Below are 12,704 nucleotides of genomic sequence, written 5' to 3'. Positions count from 1 at the left end.
AAACTCAGTCTGGTTTCAGGGCCTTATATAGCACTGAATTTGCTTTACTCCTAGCCTTTGAGGCACTAAAAATAGCAGCGGATGAAGGTAGGATAGCAGCACGGATCTTGTTGGATCTAAGTGCGGCTTTTGATGTGGTATCCCACAGCCTCCTTTTGGAACGGTTGTGGGATGCCGGTATCAGAGACAGCACATGGGAATGGATCAAGCGATTCCTACAAGACAGATCCATTCAAGTCCTACAACGGCCCTTTAAGTCGGCGATCCGTCCCCTGTTACAAAGGTAGCCCCAGGGTTCTGCCCTTAGCCCAGAGTTATTTAACAGGTATTTGCACCCACAGAAACATGGGGTGAAACTGGTGTCACATGCCGATGACACTCAGCTGATCATCTCGTTAGAACAAAAAGATGTAGAGGCTACACCTAAATTCGAAGCCTGCTTAATTGATCTGGCTAACTGGATGAATTTCAGCTGCCTTCAATTAAATGCAGGTAAGACTGACATCATGGTAGTTGGTAACAGCCTTCCATCTGGTCACATAGATGGTGGCTGGGAAAATAAAGGCCGACCCGGTTCCCAAACATAAGATCAAAAATATGGGAGTATGGATTGGTAATACCCTATCTCTTACAGGGCAGATTTCAGCTTTGGCCGGTACTTGCTTTGGCCTTTTAAGGATGCTACGGAAAATCTTAGATATTCTACCTCTAGATTCTACAAATTCCACTACTCAGGCTCTGCTTACATCTCATTTGGATTACTGCAATATTCTCTACCTAGGGGTCACTAAAAGCAATATGAGAATGCTTCAGAAAGTTCAGAATGCTGCTGCCCAGATGTTATTAAACATCCCAAGGTGATTTTTGGTGGGAGCAGCCCTGAATGAACTACATTGGCTAACTGTGCAGTACAGAGGAATATTTAAAGCTCTGTGTTTCTGCCACAGGATTCTGAATGAGAAAGGACCTACCTATCTTCAGCTCTTACTCACTCCCTACAGACCTATCCAGAATCTTAGGACTGCAGGCACAGCTAAGCTGACAGTGCCTAAAATCCAAAAGGCACGTGTAGGAGGCAGATCCCTTAGCTTTTTAGCAGCTAAAGCTTGGAATCAACTGCCGCTGGAGCTGAGGATGCACTTGTTGGCCGTGGCCAGGCCCTGTTTCCAATCCCCCACTGAAGGAATTGTGCTGTGTGGGGTTGGCTGCCTTTATGGTGGTTGGCCACAGGGCCTGTCCACAAGCCAGTGTTTGGCCAAACCCTCGCTTCACAGGCCTGCGAAGCAGTGTGCAGCATGAGTTTGACTGCATGGCAGGGAGATGGATTTATGCATGTTAATTAAATATTACTTTACATGAAAAAAACTAGAAATTCACTGAAACAAACAAAGGTTAAAGTGTAGTTATAGTTTGGTGAAATGTTGAGTAAAACCATAATGTTTTAAACTCTAAAAACAATGACATTTACCAGTTATAGTTATATTTATATCAAGTAACTATAACTTGTGCCCTAAGGTAACTATAACTTGTGACCTGACCATGCGCTGCGTATTACCCCACATACTAATTCACTTGTGACATTTTTTATTTTTCAATGAAATTATTGATGTAAAAGCTCTGGTGGGGCAGGTGTAATAGTTATGTTAGGGCACGAGTTGTAGTTATGCTTGTTGCTTTCCATCTCACATTTGGTGACATTCACATGAATCATTTGCTCCCCAGCTCACATTTAGTGAGGTTTACAAGGTTCACAAGGACTTGTCACTATAAGTGATTACGTACATTTTTCATATTTACATGGATGTTGTGTATTTACAAATACAATTCAAACATGGATAAAACACCATAGACAATCCAAATCTGAATTTAGAATGGATGACATTTCACATCAAATGTAATTGAATAAAGGATTTAGTGCACAATTTTCATTTGAAGTTGGATTAATGATTTGACTATAGCAACCACTTCTGTCTAATTCACATTTTACTTTGTATGTACAAGTGGGCAAACCTTTCCTTCATTTTTACACTCCATAAATGCATCAATGTGCACAGACAAATGATTAATCAAAATATCAAGTAAGGCAACCATTAAGCTAAACCAGCTGTCATTTAAAAATAGATCAGGTGACTGAGCTTCTTTAGCTACAACAAGTAGCACGATAGATGTGATTTAGATATTGGCCCCTGTCAAGAATGTATTGATTCTGGAGCAAATCTATGAATGTTTGAATTAATTTGATTGTTTAACAAAATACTAGGCTTTCAGGTTTTTTTCTGTTTCATCTTGTATGGTAACATTTAAGATATATAAAATTCTGTTGAGATTCAGATATGCTGAGAGATGCTTTATTTAACTTTCAGATATTGCTTATTAGATATGCCAGAATGCAGCACAGCATTGAAACACAAAAAGGTGTTTAACCTCGTTTTAAGTTTCCTTGCCAATTGTACACCCCAGCCCTTGCAAAGTATCTAAAAGCTCTAACTAGGTGATGTGCAGTCCTTAACTACACACTCTCTTGTGAAGGACTTCAGGTCTCTGAGTCATGGAACAAGGGTGGCATTCCAGAGACACTAATTCTACAGATTATATTGCACTCTCGGTGTCTGGAGCGTCTTTGTAGCTTCAATATCATCCAACAAAAATATTGTGTCTTAAAATGTGTTTACGAAAATAAAATATCACCCTTTTGCAAGTAATATTAGACAATCTGCACATACTAGCGTGATATTTTTGTAAATGATATTTAGGCTACAATATTTAAGTCAGAACTGATATTATTTATCAATATTCTGACACACAACTGTGGTCTTTAATTAATAATTCAAATAGAAAACTAACTCATTCAAAGTGAAGGAATACCTCTATATTCATTGTGAATTCAGCAAATAAAAATCAGAAATATTTTTATTAGTGAGAGAGAATATAAGAAAATTCATGCTGAAGCGCACTTGCTCTTGTAAGAGCAAACCTAATTTTGGTGTCACAAATACACTAGTAGCACATCGCACTGTAAATTAACCAGAGCAAAGTGTCATATAGTAGAGTCCAGAGACCAATCAGTAAATATGAATACAGACAAGAAGTGTGGGGAAAGAGCATGCCAGCCATCCCATGTTTTCTATACCCACAAATCCACACTCAGGCCAAGAGACACCCCCAATGTTATTTGATATGAAGCCATCAGGTTTTTCACATAGAAATAGCAGCATTGAGGAACCTCCCTGGAGCCAGGGCTTGACCGATTCTGGGAAACATAACTATATCCTCCAAAACAGCTCTAACTGTCTTAGCCCCAAAGAGTGTTCTATTTTTGTCCAAACCTCCTTCAACGTGGCAGAATATGAGATTCCAGTATCAGCCCCCTGTGCCAGCAAGTCACGCCTAACCTTCTGAACCCAAGCCTCTACCACTACATCCACCTCTTAGGGCCTGGAAAAAGCAATACCCTGTTTTTATGGAAAAATAATGTGTTCTTACTGACCACAGCTATCAAAATAGCAACCTTTATACAGCATTCTGCAACTCACTGAAGAGCATGCCCCTCTTAGGTTTTCCCCTCTGGGCCTTATGTGGAGATTCACGAGACTTTGACCACACCTAGGCTAATGTAAGAACCTGTCCCACACAATTTAGAATCCAGGAAGCTAGATACCACCTCCAATAGATCCTCTCATTTGTGAAGGTGCTGGAAAGAAACCCAATATGGAAAGTTTCAAACACCTTGCTGAATCCTCCTATCTCGCCACCTTCAACAAATGCAAGTCTGGGAAAGAAACTGTTCAGTTCTTTCATTTTCAAAACCTGTTTTTGCCCTGTTAATCATATGGTACAGTTGTGACATCATCTCATCCACCTTCCGAATAAGCCTAACATTGGTCTTGAGTATAGCACGCATAGCCTCCTGTATGACCTCCATTGGTATCTCTTTAGTCTTCACATTTTATGGTAGTATAATAGAGTTCTTTTATTGACCAACCTGACCAAGATGTTCCACCTACACTTTATACACCTCCTACTAGTGAGCTTAGGAATGAAGAACTAATTCTTGTTCTTCGCAAGTTTGCTATTCCCATCTTTGCCTGTGCTCAACAAATCAGTATGCTCCTTCATATACAGGGCAGGTATAATGTTCCAAAGTCAAAATGGGATTACTGTCACTTTCATAGAGCCTGCTCAATCTGCATCTCGCCTCTCTCCTCAGCAAGCACCCTGGCTATATGGACAAGGCTCAAGCAAGTACATGCCTCCTGTATGCTCAATGACTGTGTATGGCTAATGCTCAGAACGCAGTGAGTATTCTCTGTCTATAGTGCTTCAACAGTCCCACAGCAAAGCCCAACAGAGAGTACCAGTACCACCAGTTAAAACTCATTCCAAAAATTGCACCTTTACCTCTTCTGCTGCATTGCCTCCCAAGTGTCATAAAACCACCTGTGGCAGTGCTTGGCCATAAAACTTGGGAGCTTATGGAGACGCTTCTGAGAATGACAACTATGCTATATTTCAGGTGGATCCCACAAAGCATTTTTTTTGTGTGAGTAGTTGTATCTTATTCTAAGCTTAGGTTAGACCTACTTGTGCACTTTTGTGAGTATGACATGCTACCCCATTGGAAATATTTGTAATTATGGATGTCTTACTCCTGAAAATGTAAAAGTATGTCACACCTAAACCCAGATTAACTCACAACTACTCACAGAAAATGCTTTGTGAACCACACCACAGTACTGAGGAGTTATTTACATCTAAAAGAGGTGTATTTAACAACTAGGGATGAAAACAAATGTGTGAATCAAGCTAATATTAAGTATTTTGAATGTCATATTTGTACACTGTATCTTCTTCAAACATTATTTCATCATGTAATTGGGATTGAGATTTTTATGAGTAGAAGAAGAGGTGTCCAAAACAAAAAGCATTTGGCTTACGAATTTAGTTATTCCCCTTGTTTATTTGTCTTCAGAAGCAATTCATCTGCTAAAGTTAAGCACTCTGCAATATTTGTGAAATTCAGGTCACCACGTTCACTGGTACCATTAGCATAGAAATTATCCCCATCAAAGACCTCACCAATTTGCTTAACGCCCAAAACTGTAATATGATGAGGATGGTGTGGTCTCCCTTACCTCCAATCCCGACCATCCTCACATGGGTATTTGAGTGAATGACACAATACCTTGCCCCTGCCTGTCAGTTTTATGCATGATTAAATGTAATGAAATTGACAGGTAATTTCTGGTGAACTTTTTTGTAATTTGCTTTGTGTGCCACACAGAGCTCTTTAGACTCAATTCTTGAACTGGCAACCGATGAAGAGATTTCAATTCAGGTTTTACATAATCATGAGGCTTGGGCATTGTCTAACGCAGTGTTCTGTCACTATATATTTTTATTTGTACAGTCCAATGTATTTCACATTGGGTAGTCGAATAGTGTTTTTAACTTAGATTTTGCAATTCAAACATGTGAGAAGCTGGGTTGTTGGTTGACGGGTGGGGTTAACTCAAGCCACAGCTAGAATCACTATTAGGGTGAACCACAAACGTCACTAAAGTAACCTGTGCTTAACCATCTGGTAGCTTGTCACAGAAGCAATCAGGCTTAATTTAGAGGCAATGTGTTAAGTATTTATGCGCACACAAACTATAAAGAAACTAAAACACAGCAGAAGACAAATTGTACACCAATTTAGAAAAAGAGATTACATTTTAAGAAAGTGATTGACGTCAAAACAGCAAATATCCAATCAGGAGAACTGGGGATATGATTTTTAATGGTTTAAAGAAAAAACTAACACCTAAATATCAATACGATAACCATGGACATCTGGTAGTCCGAGGCTGGGCCACAGTTGAAAAATATGGCCACCTCGATGGAGTGCTAGTCGGATTAAAAATGTGGATTGGGCCCAGTTGACCATTACCTTCAGACTTAGAAGAAATTTCAACAAAAAGTCTCTTAGAAGGTAGAAGATCAGCGGGGCAAGAATGCAAGTGATATCTGAGAAGGAGGCGTCATGGAAGGGTAGCTGCTGGATGAAGTTGCAGTGCAGATTTCAATGTACAGACCAAATCACTTTTTGGGAAGTTACAAATCTGCACTGGGGCGAACCTGGAGGCTGGAGCCTGTGAGAATTCCATCAGGTTGGATGCCTCTTCTGAGAAGGACAGCCAACCATGATTTGCTACTGCGGAGAAGAACATAGCGGGAGCTGCCGTGAAGTCAGGCAGACCAAAGGTGCACCTTGTGGGGAATAGACCTGCAGGTTGGTTATGGTCTCCTCTTGGTTCTCGGAGCAGATTTACTCTCATATTTTGGATTCTCGCTATCTGGGCACCTATAACACTATCACCAAGAATCCAGGAATGGATTTGCATCACTTGGGGGTTAGGACTAACTCAAGCTGAATCCAAACACTGGTTCAAGATGGTTGGAGCCTTTTCTGTCCCTGAGGCTCTGCTCATGAGGACAGCCAACTTGCCCCTGGAGTCATTCTGGTAGCCCTGAGTTCAGGGAGTGGAAAGGGCTCAAGCAGAAGGGCAGGTCTCTGAAAGTTCAAGTCAAAGAGGTCCTACCAAGTGCACAGCAGGACACAATAGTAGGCAATCTTCTGAGAGTCCAACCATAAGTCCAGGAAGTAAACAGAAGAGTGGGTCCGGGGCACCTTCTGTGAAGTAGAGGTTTAAGAGAATGTCCTTTAAAGTACCCTGGCTCCAAACTGGCTGCACGAGCAATGCAGTGGTGACAAGTCATTTTTGTGAAGGCAGGGCACAGCCTATCCAGTTGCAAGTGGGACTGCGCCCAGTATGGACTCCCCCAATCCTGCCAGTGACTGCCTATCCCGGCACATCTTATCTCTATTGTATGGCTATGTGGAAGGAAAAAATAAAATCCAATTTCCAACTATACCCAATCATGTGACCCAGGAACAGGCTGCAAGCACTAAATAGTTAACATTCTAAAAGTGGCATTTTCAAAATTGTAACTTAATATCTGACTTTACCATTAAAGACTATTTTAAATTACAATTTCTTAGACACCAACTTCAAAGTGCTTACCTGTTCCCAATCATAAGGTAGCACTAAATAAATGTAATGAGGCAACCCAATATTATCCTTTGGGGGAGGTAGGCCTCACAGTGGCAAAAAACAAAGTTAAGAGTTTCTTTTAATTACAATGCACCCTTCACTATGAGCTACCAAAGTCCTACTTCAGGGGTGACTTATTTGTAATGAAAGGTGAGTTTAAAGTTTGGTAAGGGGTTTATTTTGCCAAGTTGAAACTAAGGACTTGTAAGCAAATTAAATATGCCAGTCAGGTGTAAGTTAATTGTATCAATCTTAGGGCTCAAGCGCAAGCACTTAAACATTGATTAGCAGTGATAAAGTGCTCAGAGTCCTAAGGTCATTACAAAATAATTTAATAAAATAGAAGAGTGAAGGCAAAAATTCTGAGAGACAGCCACCTAAGGTTGACATGTATGACAAATGATATGGGTATGAAGCAGTAAGAGTAGGATTTTTAAGAGCAGGATAGCTGTAGACCTATAGCTTTGACCAAAGTATTGATTTGGATAGATTTGGGTTCATCATCCCCTATCCAAAGAGTGAACCTAGCTTATTCGTCCTGTTAAGAAATATCAACTGGCCTAGGGCCATCACAATGGTTCCTGTCAAAGCATTGTAATTTGGAAACACAGCTCTATCACAATGAGGGAGCCATACAGCACACTTTTAGAGGTTTTTTTTCCAAAAAGATTATCCCAAAGCTGGATTTTCTTTTCTTTTTTAAGTTCAAGAAAATTTTATTTGATAATAACAACAGAGAAACCAGGTGTCAAAACAAAATACATTAGGGTATTGACTTAAAGACTATGAGCAAAATAAAACAATCATAAAAATGCAAATATGATGAGAAAATAAATCTGGGTACTAGAGAAAGGAAAAGTGAAAGGTGAAGGAAAGGTATGCTAAACAGCAAGCATAATAAGCATGAAAACATTCGTAAGGAATAAGAAAGTGGTACAATGGAGAAAAAAAGGAAAAAAATGGAATGCATCGAGCAATTAAGGAGGTTTGAGGACTTCCTGTTGCGAAGGTGGTGGGTGAAACAAACGTTTAGAACATGAGTCCAAATAAAGGTGACAGGAAGCCATAAGTCCATGCGTTTTGTAGCCATACATGCCGGAAAAACATAAGCAGTGTCAAGTCTATGATTATGGCAGACATTAAACCACCACGCCTTGAAGGAAATATTAGAAAAGTCTTTCCAATTGACCGTTATTTGTTGAAAGGCAGCTGCCAGTAGTAAGTCAACAATTTGAGGCTTTAAATCAACATTGTCCCAGCAAGGGGAAAGGCTACCCAGGAAGACATGCGTGTGAGAAAAAGGGAGACAAGTATGAAAAATCAAATTAATTTGAGCCCAAACCTGTAACCAAAAACTGCGAACAGGAGTGCATAAAAATAACATGTGAAATAGAGTAGCGTGTGGTGATGAACAAGACCAACATGTGTGGGGAGTGGTTGGAAAATGCTTGTGAAGGTCAAAGGGTGTAAAAAGAAGTCTGTTGTAAATAAAAAACAAAGTCTGTGTAAGGGTTGCCGCTCTCGAGGATTTACGGATCTTGTCCCAAAATGAAACTGACCAGGACATAGACAAGTTGTGCTCCCAACACTCCTCCACCTTAGATTTGGGTCTGATAGACTCACCAGTGTGAAGGTGCTTGTAGATAGCAGCAGCTTTTGGTGTAGTGCGTAGAAATGAGTGAAGTGAGGAAGGGAGAGTGGGTGAAGTAGGAGGGAGACAAGGCTGAGAAAGGCGATTGTAGTTTGTTAGAACTGTATCCTTGAGCAATTGATAGTTGCGAGCGAAGGAGGTAGGTAAGTTATAAAGGGAGCAAAGAGTAGGAAAAGGCAGGAAAGAGGAGTGAGAAAAGAGTTGGGAAATCCACAGCAAACCCCTGCTATGCCATGTTTTCCAAAAGAAGGGTCTGTTACGAATGAGTAAGGAAGTATTATGCCAGATGGGGGAGGAAAGAAAATCAGCAATGGTTGTGGGAGGAGAATGAGAAGAAGATAGGAGCAATTTAGTAGTGAATTTATGAATAGGAGTAGAAATGGAAGCGGGTTTGCGAGAGAAGGAAAGATATTCGGCAAAGGAAAAGGGAGAAAGAAGAAGACGTTCAAATTTGGTCCATAAAGGACAGGGAGTGCTAGGGTCCTGTAACCAAAAGGAAGCTTGTCGTAGTTGGAACGCTTTATGGTAGGCAGGTAAGTCGGGGAAGTTAACCCCACCCTCTGACTTAGGACGGATCAAACGGGCTAAAGACATTCGGGGTTTCTTTTTATTCCAAAGAAAGGACGTTAGAGTAGAATTAATTTTTTTGAAAAATTTAGAAGGGATGGGGACTGGGATATTAGAGAGGGTATAAAGGACAATGGGAGACAGCATTATTTTAATGGTGTCAAGGCGACCCCACCAGGATAGATAAAGAGGATGCCATTTGGACGTGAGATCCGCTAATTTTTGAATGCATTTGGACATACAAAGGGAAACAGTGTCTGGAATGGTGGGAGTGATGTACAGCCCAAGGTATTTAATATTGGAGGGTTTCCATGTAAAGTTGGATGCAGCAAAATCAGGTTTAAATGTAAATTTGGTTAAGGGGAGGATCTCACATTTATCATTGTTAAGCTTATATCCAGATATCCGAGAATAGGCGTGGACTTCAGTGAGGAAGGCAGGAATCGAAACAGTGGGATTGGAAACAAAGAGAAGGATGTCATCCGCGTATGCGGCTAATTTGATGTGGGAGTCTGATAATTGGAAACCTTGAATGGAGGGGTTTTGACGAAGTTTAGAAAGGAAAGGTTCTAAGGCCAAATTAAAGAGAAAGGGAGACAGGGGGCATCCCTGACGAACCCCTCTTTGCAGATTAAAAAAAGAGGATATTTGACCATTGGCACAAACCGCCGCACGAGGGTTAGAATAGAGTAATGAAATTAGAGATATGAAAACAGGACCAAAACCAAACCAACGAAGGGTATGAAAGAGATAGGTCCATTCAACCCTATCAAACGCTTTTTCAGCGTCCAGGGCAATGGCCGCGAGGGGATGGGGTAAAAGGCGAGATTTAGAGAGAATATTAAAGAGAAGTCTGGTGTCATCAGTTATAAAGCGGCTTTTAACAAAGCCTGACTGTTCCTCACCCAAAAGATCTGGGAGAAGAAGATCAAGACGCGCTGCGAGAGACTTCACAAATATTTTATAATCAATATTAACCAAAGAAATTGGTCTGGAATTTTTGCAATGTTGAGGATCTTTCCCCTCCTTGGGTATGAGGCATATATGTGCATCTGAAAAAGAGCCTGAGGAGGAACCCAAGGTGAGGAAAGTGCCAATGAGGGAATGGAGCCTTGGGATGAGAAGTTTTGAAAAGTGAAGAAAAAATTCTACAGTGAAGCCGTCTGGCCCAGGAGCCTTATCTTTTTGGAGAGTTTGAAGTGCTTTGAGCAATTCTTGTTGGGATATGTCAAGCTCTAAGTGAGAAAGCTCAAGTGGGAAGTGGGTTGGTTTTTGAATAGTAGAGAAAAAATTGTCTAGGGATTGGGAAGAGGGCTGGGTTTCAGAAGAGTATAGGGTTTTGTAGAAGGTGGAAAATTCAGTGAGGATATCTGCGTCAGTGTGTTTGAGAGTGGAGGTAGCGTCGTAGACTGATTCAATATTCAACTTATTTTGCTTAACTTTGAGATAATTAGCTAATATCTTACCAGCCTTATTTTTGCCCCCATAGAACTTGGCACTTGATTTCAATAGATATAAGGATGCATCATCCGTGGATTTTTTGTTGAATTTCATTTTAGCATTAATCAAGGCGGTTAGACTCTCCTGTGAATGGGAAGTAAAATAAGAATGCTCCAATTTCTTAATATCCAGAAGGATAGCCGTTGTGAAGTTGCGAGCAGCTTTCCGTTTTTTTGCAACAAAGCCAATTATAAAGTCTCTCGCTGCTGCCTTAAAGGCGTCCCAAATGGTGTGCTTGGGGACGGGGGAATTGTCATTCAAGGAGAAAAATTCATCTGAGAAAGTAGTGAAGGAGGTGGTAAATTTAGGATCTAAGAGAAGAGAATTGTTAAAACGCCAACGTTTAGGACCAACTGATTTGGGTAAAATGTCCAATTGAACTAAAGTGGGGGCATGGTCGGAAAGTAAAATCGGACCAATTTCAGCATGGGTGAGAGTTTGAACAATGTTGTGGGTCACAAAAATGTAATCAATCCGGGATTGGGAGTGATGGCATGGAGAGTAAAAAGTAAATTCCTGAAGTTCTGGGTTACACAAACGCCAAGCGTCAGTAAGTTTATGCTGAGAGATGGTTTGAGAGAAGGATTTATGTGACTTATTAGGAATGAAGTGTGCCTTGGAATTTCTGTCCAAAAAGGGGTCTAGGGGCTGATTGCAGTCGCCTGCTAAAATAAAATTGTCATCAATAAATCTGGTAATGTGCTGGGAAAATGAATGCCAAAAAGTAGGATCACCAGTAGTAGGGGCATAAACATTTAGAAGAGAAATTGGAACATTTTTGATTGAGAGCCTAGCATACGTCCAACGGCCATCAGCATCAGATTCCTGAGCAAGCAAGGAGTGAGAAAGAGCTTTATGACATAGAATTGCCACACCATTGCGTTTACCATCCCCAGGAGAGTAGTAAACATCACCCACCCAACCTCTCTTTAGTTTAACAGATTCTTCAGCAGATAGATGGGTTTCTTGTAAAAAAGCAATATCCACATTTAAACGTGCAAGGTGAGATAGAATTCTCTGTCGTTTGATGGGAGAATTAATGCCCTTAACATTCCATGTAATTACTTTCAGAGACATATCATATAGATAAGGAGGAAAATATCAACATGAAGAAAAAAGATGTGAGAAAAACCCAGAGGGGGAGAAAAATCAAAAAGAATGTGAAAGTCTATAAAAGTCACTACAATATGAGGTTGAAAAGGAGAATGAGGAAAAGGGAGAAAGAGTAGGAAAGTGATAGTTAAGATCTGTAGGCTTAAAAAACATAAGAAGGTAGTCCAGGGAATAGAGAGAGTGATAGGAGAGAATGTATAGCAGAAGAGCTGTCGAAAAACAAAAGAGAAAGACACCTGTATGCACCACATGGCCCCCCAAGGCCACATAGCTGAGGCTTAAGGGTGACAGGGTCCCTAGGTGGGGCCTCAAAGTCAATTTCTATCTTTGAAAGGCTGACAAAAAGATACATTCTAATCCCTAAGGCAGTGCCTCCTCAAGCACAGCCTCCATTGTAGGGATTAAACCTCGACCGACACCCCAATGGGATCGTTGATCCAGTTGGAGGTGGCAGCCAGTCCCTCTGATGACCACTACTTTGGATGCCAGTTGGACCTGCACTGACCGCATGTCGGTGGCGGTCTGTCTGCACTTCCTAATGAGCCCCATTGATAGATAATGCTATATTAGGTATTTTGACAAGCTCTAGAATCAGCAAACAATCTGTTCTCTACTAGGCTAGTGCTGGACCACCACTCCAGCAAGGTGTGCAAGGGAGTGCTGCGGGGTGGGAGGGCGGACGGGGGAGAAGCAGGGTGGGGGTTAGTAAACTACTGAATATGCTCCAAAAGGAGGTAAGTAAACAAATGAATAAATAAAACAAATTTCGTTGCGCATGC

The sequence above is a fragment of the Lissotriton vulgaris genome, chromosome 6 (genome assembly GCF_964263255.1).
Source record: "Lissotriton vulgaris chromosome 6, aLisVul1.2, whole genome shotgun sequence".
Classification (NCBI taxonomy): Eukaryota; Metazoa; Chordata; class Amphibia; order Caudata; family Salamandridae; genus Lissotriton; species Lissotriton vulgaris.
This window is presented reverse-complemented; position numbering follows the sequence as displayed.